The 17599-nt window shown below is 39.6% G+C and overlaps 1 protein-coding gene across 1 annotated transcript in view; it reads left to right on the top strand.

Moving 5' to 3' along the window:
- PDCD11 (programmed cell death 11) overlaps positions 1-17599 on the top strand; it is a 1563481-nt gene that overhangs the window by 907709 nt on the left and 638173 nt on the right. The gene's annotated exons all lie outside the window — the stretch shown is intronic.

The following is a 17599-nucleotide window of genomic DNA, read 5'->3' as shown; positions in this document are numbered from 1 at the left end:
CTCAAGACTATCCGCCTCACAACCCTAAATGCACAAAGCCTCTGTAATAAAATCCCCAACCTACATGCCTGGCTCTCTCATAACCAGCCAGACATAACCACAGTTTCTGAGACCTGGCTCAAACCCTCCATCAGAGATTATGAAATCCTCCCCCTAGGCTACCACATCATACGTAATGATAGGTCTCATAGAAAAGGAGGTGGTGTAGCTATTATCTACCCCTCCACTCTCACTTTTACTCCACTGACTAGCCCCATCCCAACCTTTGCCAATGCAGAAATGGCTGTAGGCTTTTTAAAACTAAACAACTACAAATCCATCTGCATCTGTTCCATCTACATCCCACCTGGAGACCATACCAAAACTCTAGAAGACCTCCTCTCCTGGTTTAGCTCAAATATCACAAATGAAACCTACATTCTAGGTGACATAAATATTAACTGGGCCTCCTTCCTCTTAGATACCCCAACTCACTCAATCAACCTCTATAATTTCACCCAAATAGTAAACCTCCCAACCAGGCCACATAAAGACGGTACATCTGGTAGCATCATAGATTGGATATTAACAACCCACCCAAACATATCTCCAGTGCCGGTATAATACCAGACCCCCTAAGTGACCACTTACCAGCTTTTATAGATCGCCTACCCTCTCACATAGAAAAGCAACACCTATACAAGCAATCCCGTAACCTAGTTTCCTTCAACCCTAAAATCTTCTCTGAATGCCTTAAGGATTACTGACTGGTCTCTACTAAAAATCCTTCCACTAGATAATGCTGTTTCATATTTTAACCATACCTTCCTTGATGAACTATCCCCTTTCCAAACCAAACGCATCAAAACTAATCCCTGCCCCTGGCTATCCCAACAAACTAAATTGATAATGATTCAACGAAACAAAAAATGGAAACTGCACCAAAAACAAAAAAAAAACAGCACCCACCAAGAATATAAACATCTACGTAACTTAGCCAAAAAATCAATAACAAAAGATCGCAAAAACTACTACTGCAATCTGCAATCCAAACACTCAGACAACCCAAAGAAATTCTGGAGCTCCATCTCCTCAGTACTCAACCCTGGTAATAATACCAACCCATGCCCCAATCCTAACCTTTCAAGCCTTGAAACAGCCACTAAATTCAACACATTTTTCATCGATTGCATAGCTAAACTGTCCTCCACCTTCCCCAACCCACCCACCAATGCAACCCCCTCACCCCACCCCCCCAAATCCCCCCTCTCACCCCCTCCTCTCCCCCTATTCTCCCTTAAACCTGTCTCCACCAACACTATAAAAAGACTACTCCAAAAGCTAAAACCATACTGCACTGCCCCTGACAACCTTCCTGCAAATTTCCTTCAACTATCAGCTGAAGCAATAGCCTATCCCATGTCCATTCTCATAAATAGATCCATTCAGGAATCCCATGTACCAACCATCTGGCGACATGCATTCATAATCCCTTTGCACAAAGGCGGTAAAAACACTGACACTGCCAACTTCAGACCCATAGCTATACTCACCCCTCTCCAAAATTCTAGAAAAAAACATCCACTCCCAGCTCATGCCCTACCTCACCCAGCACAAACTCCTCTCTCCCACCCAGCACGGCTTCCGTCCTGGCCACAGCACCATGATAGCCCTCCTCTCCTTCCTTGAAACAGTCAATCTAGCATGGGATAGTGGCAAATATCTATCTTCCCTATTTCTTGACCTCTCAAAAGCATTCGACACAATCTCCCATCCTCTACTCCTATCCCAGCTCTCTCACTTGCACCTGTCTCCCTCAGCCTTAGCCTGGTTCTCCAGCTACCTTTCCATGCGCCAACAGGCTTTGTAATGGAAAGAATCAACCTCCCCTTTCTTACCCACACCCACAGGAGTCCCTCAAGGATCAGTACTGGGCCCACTCCTCTTTAACATATTCATCAATAACTTCCACCACTCCATCCCTGATGCCTCAGTCATCCAATACGCTGATGACTCCACCATCATCTGTTCTGCCTCCTGCCCCTCCACACTTCTCAACACCCAAATCGCCTTCTCCAGAACCGAATCATGGATGCAATCCCATCACCTAGCCCTAAATGCAATCAAAACAAAACTAATGATTTTCACTCCCACCAAAAACTCGCAATTCAAGAGAGACCAATTTTCCATCAAAAGCTACAATAACACTCCTCTAGAAATCGTTCCCAGTACCAAGTTACTTGGCATTACCATTGATGATATGCTAAAATTCGACTCCCACATCCTCTCAGCAATCAAAAAAAACCCACCAGAAAATTGGCCTCCTCTACAGGCATAACTGCTACCTTACTCCCTCCTCTCGTCAAACCCTCGCATCTACCTTCCTTCTCCCCTCTCTCTCTTGTACGGTGCTCCCCTATTCTCCAACCTACAACTCTGCCTCCGCTCCAGACTCTAATCTTGTTACAACAAAATCTGCAAATTTGCTACCAACTCCAGGAACTCTTCCCATCACTGCCACTCCCTACACACCCTTAACTGGCTAGAACTTCACAACCACCTAAAATACATACAACTTACAACAGCCCACAAACTCATCTTCAAACCAACAGAATGCCCCTCTCTTGCCAAATCTCTAACACCCTACACACCTAGCTGCACCCTGAGATCGAAAGGCCAAAACCTTCTACATGTACACAACCCCCTACACCCACCTGGCAAACTATTACTGTCTCACACCATAGCCAAACAGTGGAACACTCTTCCCCCCACCACTACGTAAAATACCACACCACCACAACTTCAAATCCATGCTTCTCTCCTATCTGGCCTCCAAATGGGAATGTCCTTCACACGCTCCCACCTAAAAGCCACCCACACCACTAACTCCACACCTAAATCATCGTTCCTTTCCCAAACTTAACACAATGTCATAGGTCTTTCTCTGTACATCTCTTCACACTTTTTGCATGCAAACCTCTGGCCTATCTTACTCCTATTCCCAACTGACATCCTCTCCATTGCAAAACAGTGTATATACTATTGTAAAACTGTTATTCCTGTACAGACTAATTATGACATATGTAACTCGCATCATCTACCAGTAATATGTCAACTTCTATAATCCAGTCTTCTACAAGTTTGTAAGTTTTTGCTAATTTCTGTAATTTTTATATTTTGTAATGTTAAAAATGTCTGCATTTTATACTAAATACCAGAGCTTTTTGTATGTTTGTAAGTTTGCAAATTTCTGTACTTTATATTGTAATGTTGCAAATTTCTGTATTTTATACTATGTACCGGAGCTTTTCTCCTCGGGTCTCCACTTAAAATGGGCCACAAACCCAGCTGGACTAACCCGGTTAACAAACATTAATAAATAAATAAATAGTTAGTGGCTTCTGCGGTCAGGATTGTAATATTAATATGATATTGATATCTCTTATGTTGTATAGCAGACAAGATAGTGGGTATGTTAGGGGTTGGTGCATTATGGGTAGGGAAGACTTTGAGAACTTTTAGGTTACTACGAGCTATAGTAATAGCCGAGTTGGATCAGAGTATAGGATCCCAACCCCAATAGTTGAGGAAGAATGAAAATGGACAACACAGATAGAAAGTTGTGATGAGTACATAGCTTTTTTCAACTCTTCCGATGCATCATTTTTGCAGTGTGACAGTTGTATGCATTGTGCTGTTCAAATTATTTTGTGGGGTAATGATTTAGTGTTTATGATTTAATAAATATTAGAAGTGTATAAAAAATGCTGCTTTAATATTGCGACAGAGTCTGATCATAAACAAAATCTGCATTCTGCTGTAAATTTTTCTGCAGAATGGCTTGCGTTCTTTGGTTCATAAGTAGTAATAGGCATGCAATCTAGAAGAAAATTTGAGGAGCCTAGCCCAATTGTCCAGTTACCCCAGAGCACTATTTGTTTAAATAACTCACTCACTCTCACAGAGACAAACTCAGTTTGAGGGAACTGACCCTGAACTTACAGCAAGTGGTTTATTAATGCTGTGCACTAACTACTAGTGAAGCTGGTTAATAACTCTCAACCTCAACTCTGCCTGCTGAACAGCCAGACAGAATTCCATAGTGTGTGACTGGAAGTCAAGTGTGAACTTCAGAACCTGGGCTTGAGACAGAGCTTTTGTCACTAAGCCACTGTGATGTTAGTATAGTAAATAAGAGGGTGTGGGATCTTTTGCATTAGTAGAGTTGAAGGATAAAGCCATGACCAATGGGTTAGCTGACCCGAGTTTGAATAGCTGCTTGGGTGCTTCACTAAGCAGGCAGGCAGGATGGAAGCATATACACAGGGGGACATTTGCATGTTTTATTTTCCCTGATTGAGATTGGAGAAACAACCACTCTGTGCTACCCCACTGTGGGTGGGATGTCCTGTTGATGTTGGTCCTTACAGCAGTGAGAGGGATCAGTGTTGGCACCCAATGCACACCCTACCCTGTGGGTGTTGCAGGTCATGTGCAGGGGGAAGGGAGTAAAAGTACTTCCTTGGCAGCAGTTTGACATCGTCCTGGAGTGCCGTGATCTCACTGACCCCAAATGTTGGTTGGAGTAAGTGGGGAGGTTAGGAGTTGTGATAGACCTAGCAATCATGTAGGTTGTTTGGTTGGTCAGTCCGCTATGTAGGAGCTGAAAAGAGCTCAAAAAAGAGAGTAGGAGATTAGCACCACCCCCCACCCCACACACACACACATACCCACACACACACACATACCCCCACACACACACACACACACACACACACACACACACAGAATACAGGATAGCCCCCCTCCAAAAATACATTGTATAATTGTATTTAGCACATGTCATACTGCTGGGATTCAAATACAAAGACTTTCACTGCTACATAATTGATGCCCTGATATTTACAAAGTTGGCAGTCAGCTATGGAATGGGAATCTCGCTGTTGCACTTCAACGCCTTCAGTCGTTTGGGGCCCTGTAAGTGTAAAAAGTTTAGACTTTTGTTTTTGTGTATTTAATATTCAGTTATTTTAGCAGAGTGGTTGCATACACTCCTTTCATCCATGTTGGGAGTTGGTATAATGGTTAGTGTTTACCTCACAGGCATATGATACAGGGTTTGATTCTCACCTTTGAATGGAAAATTGGCTAGGCTCAACATGATACACAAGGGCAGCTAGCCTAATACTTGCATTTGAACCTATGACCCAGGCAGTAAGGCACATGTATTTTTTGTACAGTTTTTAAGTAAAGTGGTTCAACATGAATACATATTACAAGTATTTAATAGTTAATATGATAAATAGTACAAGAGACAATGTTTATAGCATTGTAACCCAAGCAAGGGGCATCTGTATCTGTGACCCCTAAAAGTGTTCAAAGGTTTGGAATTTTTGTAAAACCGTCTCGTTAGTATGGGGGCAGTGATCACTGAATGTGTTTGACAGCGGACTCTACAGTTTGCATGTGCATGGAATATTAAATATAGTATTAATGAGAGTTCTGAGTGGACAGCTTTTTACTAGTATGGGTTGAAGACTGTAAGTTAAGCTAAGCTACTAGAAGATGCACCTTTAATGAATTTGGAATGGAAAGATCTAAGCCAGTAGAGAAGCACTTTGTTTAAAGTCTGTTTATCTAATGTATTTGGATAGAGTTGAAGAAATATTTGTTTTAGTTCTTTATCCACTTACTGAACTTAACTGGGATGGGACTCTGATCCATGTGGACTCTTTTCAGAGCCAGTCCAAGGTACTTAAGTATTATTTTTGATTACACACCTAAGGAAATTGTTTTAGGTCATAAACGTGCAAATGTGTTGACACCAGTTGCATTGGTGTAAAAATGATGACTGTATGACCAGTAAAGTCATTGTACACTGAATACAAGTATATATGTTTAAGTAATTAAAAATGGGGGTGGGGACTAAATGGGAAAGTGTGAATAAATTGGTAATGGAGTCATTGTAGTAACAGGTGTATGCAGCAGCAGTATAAATATTTGTCTTCCTCCAAGTTTGGCTTAAATAGTGCCAGGTAGAGTGCCTGCTGGGAGACTTCATTATAAAATTTACATGGCTGTGAATCCCTTTAACCTCCTGTTATCACAAAGGACCATGTACTGAACATGCTTTCTAAGACCAAAAATACTTCTTCCTTGGGGCCTGACAATATACCTGTGTTTTTATTTGCTTTTGTTTACCAGGAAAGTCATCTGGGAACTGAAATGTCCATTTTCGGTGGAGTTCTGGGGGAGGGGGTCCAAAACCAGGATAGAAACACATTTTTGACCATTCTAAAGAAAAATGGTCAGCAAATCTTGTTGATCGTTTGCTTTGAAATACTTTGTAAATAAGCATTATTTGCAAAGCATATCTGATTAAGGAAGTACATGTTTTCAAGATATTGTGAGAAGAATCAAAAATACTATATTAATACACTTGTGTAGAATCCATAGTGGACAGAGGATTGAATACTTCAAATTGTAGGTGTGGTACAGTTGCATAATTTTAGCTGGCAGGTGATACTTTAGGGAGGATTTGAATTGTGACAGGTTATTTAAAACTCTGATATAGTTCTGAGGATGGTAGGCTTCTGTTTGGTACGTGCCATTGAATGAGATTTGATAGTGTGGGTGTTTAAGTGGATGGTTCAATATTTTGTGTGCTATAAGTTGCTGAGAGAGGGTGATGGTATGAGGAAGTTCAAGCCTGTTGAGGGTATTGAGCACCATGCAGTGATGGAAGTGGTTTGGGATGCTGCAAGCAGATTTGCTAATTTTGTTGTAGGTTCTTTCTAGTGTGTGTTTTGGCGGATGAGTTGAGACTTTTGAATATTGTTGAGGCATGTAGGAAGGAGAAGGGAGGTGGCAGCTATGTTTTTACTGTGGTCACTTAGCAGACACTTTGTTCTGTAAAAAAAAAAAAAAAAAAAAAGCCTAGTTTGCAGTGTGTCGATATGCAGATCAAGTTTCAACTCCTCAATGATAACTCCTAGTGCTTTTATGTTGGTAAAGTTTTTAATTTTTGTGTTTGCGGAGATATTAAGGCAAGTTTTTTTATTTATGTTTTTAGGAAGGATTAGGTAAATTTTGTTGGGGTTTAAGAGCAGTTGAGATTTATTTAGCCAGTTTTGTGTAGAGGTGAAAGCTTCCTGTATAATGGTTTCTAAGGTGGGAAGATTTGGGTCTGAGCAACTAAAGGTGAGTTGTCCATGTATTGTAGTATATTATGATGACAAGTTTTATTCCTTGTGCATGTCATTAACGAAGATATTGATAAATATTGCCCAAGTATGGAGCCTTGGAGGAATCCTGTAGTGATTGGAAGTAATGTGGGGGATTCATTCCATTTTACAGACTGAGTGTGATTGTTTAGTTAGCTGGGAAGTCAGCTAATTGAGGCCTGGAGGATTGTCTTATGAGAAGTAGTTGATGTGAGACCATGCTGAAGGCTTTTTTGACAAGTCTAGGGAAAAGGGAGTAGACAAAATTACCAGAGTTTTTACTTTGATTAATAGTACTTAGAAAATGTAAAAGGACAGTTTTGGTGCTGTAGTGGGGTCGAAAGCCATGTTGGGTAATAGAAAGTAATTGGGTATAAAGCAGAAAGACTAGGAGTTACTGATGTATGCATTTTTCAAGTAATTTGGAAAGGAAAGATTGCCTATGGGGCTGTAGTTTGACAGTTTGGTGGATATCACCTTTGTGCAATGGACTTATGAAGGAAGCTTTCTGTAGGGCTGGGATATAGTTTTCTGTAATGGATTTATTAGTTAGTATAGCAAATGGTGTCAGCGGCTATACTGAGGTATTTGGATGGCAGGTTGTCAGGAATTAGTGTTGTGGATCATAGTTTTAAAGTATTTTTGTAGGTATTTGTCTGGATGATTGGTGGATTGAGTTGGGGTGTGGAGATATGCTCAGGGAGGTTAGGTGGGGTGGGTATAGGTTGTTATTGTTTGAGTTGAGTAGACTACGGGCTACACAGTGTTTGTCAAATTTGTCTGCAATGTCCCTGTTGGTTTCAGATGGGTAAGGATTTGAGGTAGATTATCTGCCTGGTTTTAGGAGGAGGTTTACATTTTGCCAGAAGTTTTTTTTTTGGGGTTTTGTATATGTGGTCTGGTTTGTGAAAAAAATTTTATTCATTATAACAAGCTTGTGTCTGTGCGGTTTCTGAGGCACCAATATTTGACCGAATAGGATTGTGTCCTAATTTTGTGCCATTATTTCTAGGCTTTGTCTCTGTATCTCATGAGTTGTTTAGTTTGTCAGGTTAGCAATGGTGCAGAATTTATTTTCATTTTTATGTCTGAGTAGGGCTGATTGATTTAGTATGGTTGAGGAGGCATTATTGAAGCGAGAGACAGCTTCATTTAGAGGAAGATGTTTGAGGAGTTCCCAGTCACATTGTTAGTGTCTCATTAAATATGGATTTATCAAAATTGGTCAAATTTGTCAGAGATGAAGTAGAGGTTTCAGGGGCTTGCGGTATTCTCTGTTGATGTAGGTGGGTGGTGATTGCTGAGAGAGTCTGAGGGGATGTTGGCTAGCTTAATTTCTTTTCAGGGTTGGTCTAGAATATGCAGTCAAGTATGGATTTTTTTTTGGATAGTTTGCCAAATTGGGTTGGTTGTTGGATCAGCTGGGTGAAATGACTGAGGTTAATATGGAGGGTAGAGTTAGGTTTGTTAGAGGACCAGTCAATGCTAAGGTCACCAAGCAGGATGTTTTTTTGGTTGAAAGTAGCAGTGTGTTTTTGGTAGTCTTGACTTTTTGGGGAAGGGGGAGATGTAGGCAGCTACAGTCATTATGGATTTCTGATTGTTTAGGTGGAGTATGGCTATTAAACAGTACTAAGCATGCCCTAGCAGACCCACTCCTCAGACTGTATAACCTAAGTTTGGCAACAGGTTTTGTGCCTGAACTTCTGCTCACTGTATTGGTGATGTAACTCCCCCAATGGAAAGTCCTGCCACCAGTCCTGAAAAATAGACTTAGCCTGATGAACCCCATCTGTAAAGCTGTGAAACACATTATAGCTGACCTTATGAACTATGATTTGAAAAATTGCGTTAGATTTGACCCACAGCAGTTCGACTTTGTCAAGGAAGGATCCTGCAGAATGGCATTTAACACCATACCCCATGTTGGCAATGTAAGTAAGTTTCACACCTTAAATGAACATCCGTCTGTGGTAAGAGGGATAGCAAACTGGTAAAAAGACTGAACTCACACCGTGCAAGTGTCTGGTGCATCATCAGACAGTTTGAAAGTAAGCAGTGGTAAGTGTTGGGATATCTCCTTTTCTGCACTTACTTTTCTGATCTCCATACTAGAGACTGAAACATGTCTTAAGTTTGTAGACTACTGCAAATGGGGAGTTATTGTCAAGTCCCTCCTCTGATACTCTTAACATTTGAAGAATTTACATATGTAAATAACTGGTGTACTGTAAATGAGATCAAATAAAGTACAAAAAAATCCAATATAGTCACATCTGCTAGACTGTCCGTCAACTTGGCATACAGTAGAGGCATTTACTGCGTCTGTATCACGTTATCGAAATTTTACTATATCAAATCACTAAAGGTCGGCCTCTAGTGATCGATGTAGTAAAACATCGAATAACGTTAAAAAAAAAAAAACAAAAATAAAAACTAACTAGCGCAGGACGTTAAAAAAAAACAAACAAAAATAAAAACTGACTAGCGCAGGCAGGGGATCAAGCCCCCCCTGCACCCCCCACTTAAAAATTCCAACTCCGAGACCGCACTACATTGAGGTAAATGGAAATCTCCCCCTACGGAGATTTCCGTTTACCTGCACGATGTTCTGCACTTTCGATGTTGTGCTGCCGACAATATCAGCTTCGATATTGTCAGCTTTCAACATCATGAAGTAGACCCGCATTTACCCCCCCCCCCAATCAAAATTAAAATATTAAGGAACTTGGGTAGTGAGTTGATAATTCACTCTTTCTTGAACAGTAGTCAAAAAATTCTTCTAAGAGCAGCTAATTGCCAAGGGAGTTTTATCCACATCTAAAGAGGGTTTAGTGTTCCCTTTTATTCACGTTTCATTAGGTCAGTTACTGAGTACAGTTCCCCTTTCAAGATGTGTCAAACAGAAAAAAAAAGGTTACTAACTAAGATGATCACAAGCTTAAAGACCCTGTTCTAGCAAGAGAGACTGGAAGCTCTGTACCTTTAGTCAATGAATTATAGACTCTTGAGGGGAGAGCTATGTCTTTTCTTCCACGCCCTTAGAGAGCTAGTTCTTCTTGATCTGTGGTCTTACATTTATTAGTTCCACGAATACCAGAACTAGAGATCTAAATTTTCACCAGCAGATTAATGTGATGGAGAGACATATTCATCACACAGCATCTCACCATCTGAGTCACAGTGCCTCTGCAGATAAAGCAGTATGTTACACTGGCATCCTTTAACTATGACACAAAAAAAAGAGGTGGTAGCTTGTGTCAGTTTGCATCAGGCACATGTAATACAAAACAACAAAACCAAGCCAACAACGTCAGAGATGTGTTTTAATACACAATAAAAGACATAAAATCCACAAAGCTTTCAGGTTATAACAACCCTTCCTCTGTGTGTAACGCAATTTAAAAGCAGGTACAAATTTGTGTCACATTTAGAGAGCACAGCCAACCAATCAAAATCAAATAATTATTCAATTACATAAGTAACTAAATTTAAAAAGGCATTCAAAAAAGTACATATATAGTCACATCTATAGTTATACAACTCATCTTTAAGAAACTTATTGTTCGCAACCTCATCTATCTGTCTTTCAAAATAGGTTTTAAGCTAATAGGTGCATTTAAGCCTGGAATCTTGTCTGCATTCATTCTAAGTGTCCACTTATGTTCAGCTATATCCAGTTTATTTGTAAGTTCTCCCCCTCTCATACTGGCATAATCCACTTGAAGTACCCTAAAGCTAAACATATGTTTATTGTCTATCAATAACATGTTCCGGTAATGCATTAGTCTATACTTTCCTTCTAATATCTGACTTGTGCTCTGTGACCAGAGCTTTTAATTTTCTGGTGCACTTACCTACATAAAAGGCAGTGCATGCCAGACATGTAGCTAAATACACTATATTTTCTGTTGTACAGGTTGCAAAACGTATATAAATTCAAAAGATTGCATAGTAAATGGATGTTGGAAGGATACTTTGTGAGTATGCTTACAATTCACACAATTATAACAAAGAACTGTACCTTTTTTTGGATATACATGATTGTTTTCTATTAGTATTCATCTCTTTATAACATAGTTTAAGATTTCTTCATTTCTTGAAAGAAAAGCAAGGCATAATGACCTACAGTATTGGTTATTTCACGATGAGCCTTTAAGAAGGTACAATTAATATTTACTACCTGAGTAGTTCTTTACAGTACAATTAGTAATATATCTCAAAAAAATCATTGTCCGGTCTGTGCCTCCTAAAGTTTCTAAAGTACCCACCATCCCTAAAATAAGGTCTAGCTATATCCCATCTCTTTCACTATCTACATAAGATTTAACATCCTGTAGAAACGTTTCTTGAGTTTCTAGCTCTAAACTCATTGGACATATCATTAATTTGTTCTTGATACATCTGTTCATCAGTATTTAACTTTTAAATATTGGCTAGTCACTATACCCTTATAAATGTGTTGGGGATGCATGCTGGTGGTAGGTAAAAACCTATTTGTTTGCACTTTCTTCTTAAAGACACTAGTCTGTATCAAATTATTATCTTTACTTAAAGCAGTATCCAAAAAGGTTATTTTTTCTTTGGAAAAACTCAACTTACATTTCAAGAAGCTAATGGTATTATTTAAATAGTCTACAATCGACAGACTACGTGCCCATAGAATGGCGCACAGCAATGGTTATTCCGCTCCACAAAGGAGAAGCCACAACTGACCCTGGTAACCATCGCCCCATAAGCCTGACTAGCCTGGTCTGCAAGGCTATGGAGCACATCATCATGGAACTCGTTAACAAAGACATTGGGAACCTCCAAACACTTGACCCAACCCAGTTCGGTTTTAAGGGCAGATCATGCCTACTAAACCTGGTTGACTTCTTCGGGACAGTTACCAAGGCCATAGACGAGGGAAAGGTGGTTCACACAGCCTACCTTGATCTCGCCAAGGCGTTCGACACCATTCCTCACTCGGGTATTATAGAAAAACTCACCAGCTTGAACATAAACCCCTACGTCACAAGATGGGTTGCCAACTGGCTTACAGACAGAACTCACATGGTAAGAATAGCGGGCTCCAGGTCTGACTCTAAACCAGTCACAAGTGGTGTCCCGCAAGGCTCAGTTCTGGGACCCCTACTGTTCGGCATATATTTCTCAGAAGTACAGGCAAACACAGGAGGACTATGGCTAACCAAGTTCACTGATGACTGCAAACTGGGAGCCATAATTGACTCTCCGGCTGGCACGGACATCCTCCAAAAAGGCCTTACTGAGACAGACACCTGGTGTCAAAGTCATGGCCTCAAGCTAAATGCCAAAAAATGCATAGTCATCCCGTTTGGGAAAAACAAAACACCCACGAATTACCACATAGGCGGCAGCCCCCTTAATACAGAAGAGGTAATAAGAGATCTGGGGACCCAGGTAGATAGTAATCTCTCCTTTGACAATCATATTGCCAAAGTAGTTAGGAAATCCTTCTATGTGGCCCATCTAATTACTAAGGGGTTCGCATCTAGAAATAGAGGTTATAGTGCCCCTCTACTAGTCACTCATCAGACCCATCATAGAGTACAATGCCCCATTTGGGATGTACCTCACAAGACACTTCCAACAGCTTGAAAGACCACAGAAGCACCTCGCCAAGAGGATTACTGACCTCAGACATATGCCCTATGCAGCCTGACTGAAAAACCTCTGGCTGTACTCAGTGGCATATCACTTACTCAGAGGTGATCTCCGCCTGACTTACAAAGCCACGTCCTACTCAGAATTGATGGACATGCTCCACCTAAAGAAATCCAAGTCACTGCGAGCCACGCGCTCTAGTGAGCTAAACCTCGCCACAACAATAAATAGAACATGCTGGAGGGATAGATTCCTGTCACTGAGACTCCCCATGCTTTGGAACAAAATTCCTAACTACATGAGGCAGAGCCCCTCATTAACACTCTTCAAGAGAAGCCTTGACGAGTGCATGGGTAACAGAAAGTACACCCCTGGGATCACTTCATTGGCTCTGCTTGACAGAGGCTCAGTTAATTAATCAATGGAGCGGCGAAAGCCGACACACTCTGGCTAGGCTTATAAATGCCCTCTGGCAGATAGCCTAGTACCTAACTATGAAACATTGCTAATTCATCACACTGGCCTGTCCAACAAAACGTGAGTAAAAAGCAACATATTTAGCATAAACATTACTGTCATTAAATACAATTTGAGTTTCTCAAAAATTTAACTCCAGATAACTGATGGTACATTTTTTCGCCAAGTAGAAAAAAAAATATTTTCCAGTACTAATTCAAGTAAAAAAAATAAATGGTTTCAACATTCCTTGCTGTAAAATTAGGGGCATGGCATAGGAACTGTCTAATAGCTTCCAAACCAAACAAATTAGGTATGACAGTAAATAAAGACACTATATCTAAAGTCACAAAGTAGTATTCCTCATTCTTGTTGCATTCATACCGTTTAAACAGTTTAAGAAAATCACCAGTGTCTTTAATATAACTTTTATTTAAAGTTAAATATGGACTAAGCACCTGCTCCAAATATAAAGATATAGGTTCCATTACCCACCCTTTACCTGAGAGAATGGGTCTCATTGGTGGGACTTGAGCATTATGTATTTTGGGGAGACTGTACAGGAAAGGAATAACAGGGTTTGACACTTGCATTTAAATAAATCCAAATTATTATCATCAGATAATTACAGGTCATAAATAGCAGCATTCACTCTATGTACAATAATAGAACGCTCATTTAAGTTAATTTTCTTAAACACGGTTCCATCAGATAAAAAGTAATACATACATTCAAAATACATAGTCTTGTCTAAAATCACAATCGCCCCACCCTTGTTAGCCTGTTTAATAATTATATCAGCATTACTTTTCAGCTTAATCAAAGCATCCAACTGAGCACTAGCCAAATTGTACTTTTTCACATAGTTATTGTGCAGATAACATTCACAAATCTGTTTGCATACATCTTGAAAGGCTGCAACTACAGGGGCACTAACAGGTAAAAAAGTGTTAGATCTCTTTAATATATTAACATCGCTTCTCTAGTACTAGCTTTAAAAATAAGCTTCAGATTTAGGTTACAAACAGACATTCGCAAATCAATTAATGCATCATCAGTATCGTCACTAGAACATGGAATAAACTGTAAGCCTTTAAACAACCAGCTTAATTCATTTTCAGTCAGTATCAATTTAAATAAGTTCAAAACAACCTTGTCTTCGTTTACCACTTGTTGTTGGATCAACTTCTTGTCTGTGGGCTGTTGTATTTCCTCCCAATTCTTTCTATTTTTCCTTTTGCTCTTCCCCTGGATGCCATGACTAAGATAATTGGGCACCCACAAATTCACCTATGGCTTAACCAGCCTTCTAGAGAAAGGGCGTATGACCTAAGGGTGGACACAGGCAAGGCGTAAATAGACATAAGACTCTGTTGCCATGAAATTTACTGGCAAAGAGCATTTCACTGCATCTGGCTGATATATATTGTTACCATGGAAGGAAATGATAGGTAGAGGTTTTAAATCATGTTTTTGGATATGGCAGGTATATTTGGATTATGTATGGTAATCTTTATTTCTGGAAGTTGATTTTGTTTTCCTCAGGATGTTTAAGGTCTTTGACGTTTTTAGAGATTGTTAAAATTTAGGGATTGTGATAAATATACAACACGATGTGCTCTAGGGAGTCCATGTGTGGTGTTATCCATTATTACACAGCTGTAGCAGTAGTTGTATTAAGTATCCCAACTGAATTAGAAATTGAGAAAAAAGATTTGTGACCATAAAATCGTGAACAAAACCCAAGTAAATAGTAGTTGGAGTTAAATTTATGAGTCTAAAATATGGTCGATAAGGTCTTCTGTAATGTTTGTCTCTTTCAGAAGCTGCTCACTCCTAGTTTATGGAAGCAGAACTGGAGAGAAAGAGAGTCCGTGTCCACTGTCCTAACCCTGTCTATTGCGGTGACTTCATGGTATATACCAGTATTGTGTATGCAGGTCACCCCCACCCTTAAAAAGGGGGAGAGTCAGAGCTTTTGACAAATTGTAATGAAAGAGGGTCTAAGGAAGGAAATTTCAGATATTAACCACTGCATAAGACCCTTTGAAAGATCAGCGTATATGGCGAGTATGTGGGTGTATGTTGCTTTATCTCTCTAAGGGTGTAGAACAAAGGCAGTGCAGAACTTGACAGAACAAAAATTTTGTGCATAGTCTGAACCAACAGCCAAGAGGGGAGACCTGAAAACAACAACAACATGCGTACTGTTGTAGAAAGAAGCAGGAGGAGAAACATGATACAGATTTAAGTACCTCAAGGGAAACTGAGCAGTCCAAGTGGACAGCATCTTAAAAAATGAGAAGAGGATATGAGGACATGTTTTATAAATAAAATGAAGTCATGCTACTAAGTGTTGTATATAATTCTAAAACTCTTTGTAAGGAGGTGCTCTAGACAAAAAGTGACAATTCAAGAATGCTTGGGATAATGCATAAGACATTATTCAGTGAATAATGGTGAGAAAAATACAGCTGCTTAAACTGATCTACAGCAGACTAATAGTGAAGATGAGCAGATAAGCGGTATGTGGTTGTATTTGTAGCCAGAATAAATTTTCAACTGGTATTTAATAGTTTTGAATATATATGTGTAGACCAAGCTTGTAAGCTTAAATATCGGATATAAGGTATCCTTGTATTTTGACAGAAGAAATAAGTGTCCTGCTTGAGAAGGGATTCCTTTTTTTCTTTTTCAAAATATTTTCAAATATTTGTTGTGTTCTAAAATGTTAAATAATTTAAAATATGGATTTGTTTGTTCAGCATGAGACTCCTTGTTTTCCTTATAATTAGTGTCTAGTACCACATTTTGAGGATGCTAATCCAGGTGCAGGAACAAAGGTTTCTGTTTTGAATGACTGTCTAATAAAATGCTCTGTTAGCAAGTAGCTTAAGACATGATTATTTTTAAAAATACTTTGTGAGGTTGTATTCTTAGTTCTCTTTAAATGGACAACTATGTACTGTTCCTTGATTGCTGGCAGTTTATTTATATTTGTTGACCGGGAGTGTCCGACTGGACGTAGGTCCATTTTCAGCGGAGGCCCGGGGAGAAAAGCTCCAGTTAAAATAAACAGACAGCAGTTGCATTGGATTACATAGCGATTAACAATTTACATAGCAATTACTTACAACATATTTACAGATGAAGACCATAGTACATCAGTAGACAACTAGAATCTGTATCTGTGAAGTACATAACAGACATTAAGTTTTAGTAGTGAAAGTGACTTCGCTTGACTCTCCTCTCCCTGTCTTTCAGCAGAGGATAATCATGTTCTGTATTCCCACAGATATGTCTAATACAGACAAACTGGAGAGTACTTGAGCAAGGACAGAGCCTGATGGTACTTCACTGGTCACCAGTTCTTGACATTGTCCCACTCACCACATCTGTCTGTGTCCTGGCAGGCATTCGTGCAGTTATCCAGTTTTTGGTTATGTCCCCAAACCTAGTTTTCCTACCAGTATCTTGTGTGTGTCTTGAGTCAGAGGCCTGGATGATGTCCAGCTAGGCTGTCTGCTGGTACTACTTATTCAAGATCTCCTGTAACCTAGCAATAAAAGTTGGTCAGGTTTGACTGGTGGCTCCTCCTAATCATAAATCATGTTGGCTGCCATTTTGGACATGATTATCATGTTGAAATGCTACTAGCCTTTTCGTAATAATTTTCTTTGACTGTCTGTCACTGTTGTCAAGCTAATAGGCCTATAGCTCCCTGGATTATTTTTTCTGTCCACCACATAGAAGTGTAGCTCTCCATTTTTTTCTGATTCCTGTGCATCAGTGATGAAAGTAAATGTTGCCAAAAGTGGGGGGAAAACCCAGAAGACTGTCTAGCATATGGTATTTCAGAAACATTCACTAAGATCAAATTCCATGGTGTGTGTGTGTGTGTGTGTGTGTGTGTGTGTGTGTGTGTGTGTGTGTGTGTGTGTGTGTGTGTGTGTGTGTGTGTGTGTGTGTAGTTTAGAGTGGTGTTACTTGTATTCTATAAGTTTAGGCAGCATGGCAAAATCACAGCAATGGAGAGAAATGTTAAGCAGTGCTACAGTAAAAAAAAAAAAATCAACGCATCAACTTATTTCATCATTTTGACTGTCATTTAATTAAAAGAAAATTACTGTTTACTCACTCTTGTTGCCCTTTCAGAGAAGAGTACAGATTTAGCATTATGTTAAGTGTGCATTATTGTCAAAATCTTGCTAAGTACCTAATCTGCATTACCACCTCCTTCATCTCTATTGTTGTCTGTACATTTGTAGTTCGTTTGTATCATTCCAGCTTTGTAAACTTTTTAAAACCTTCCA

This window comes from Protopterus annectens, chromosome 14.part0, assembly GCF_019279795.1.
Source record: "Protopterus annectens isolate FY-2018-M chromosome 14.part0, PAN1.0, whole genome shotgun sequence".
Taxonomy (NCBI): Eukaryota; Metazoa; Chordata; order Ceratodontiformes; family Protopteridae; genus Protopterus; species Protopterus annectens.
The sequence above is the reverse complement of the archived record's forward strand: the minus strand, read 5'-3'. Positions and strand labels throughout refer to the sequence as shown.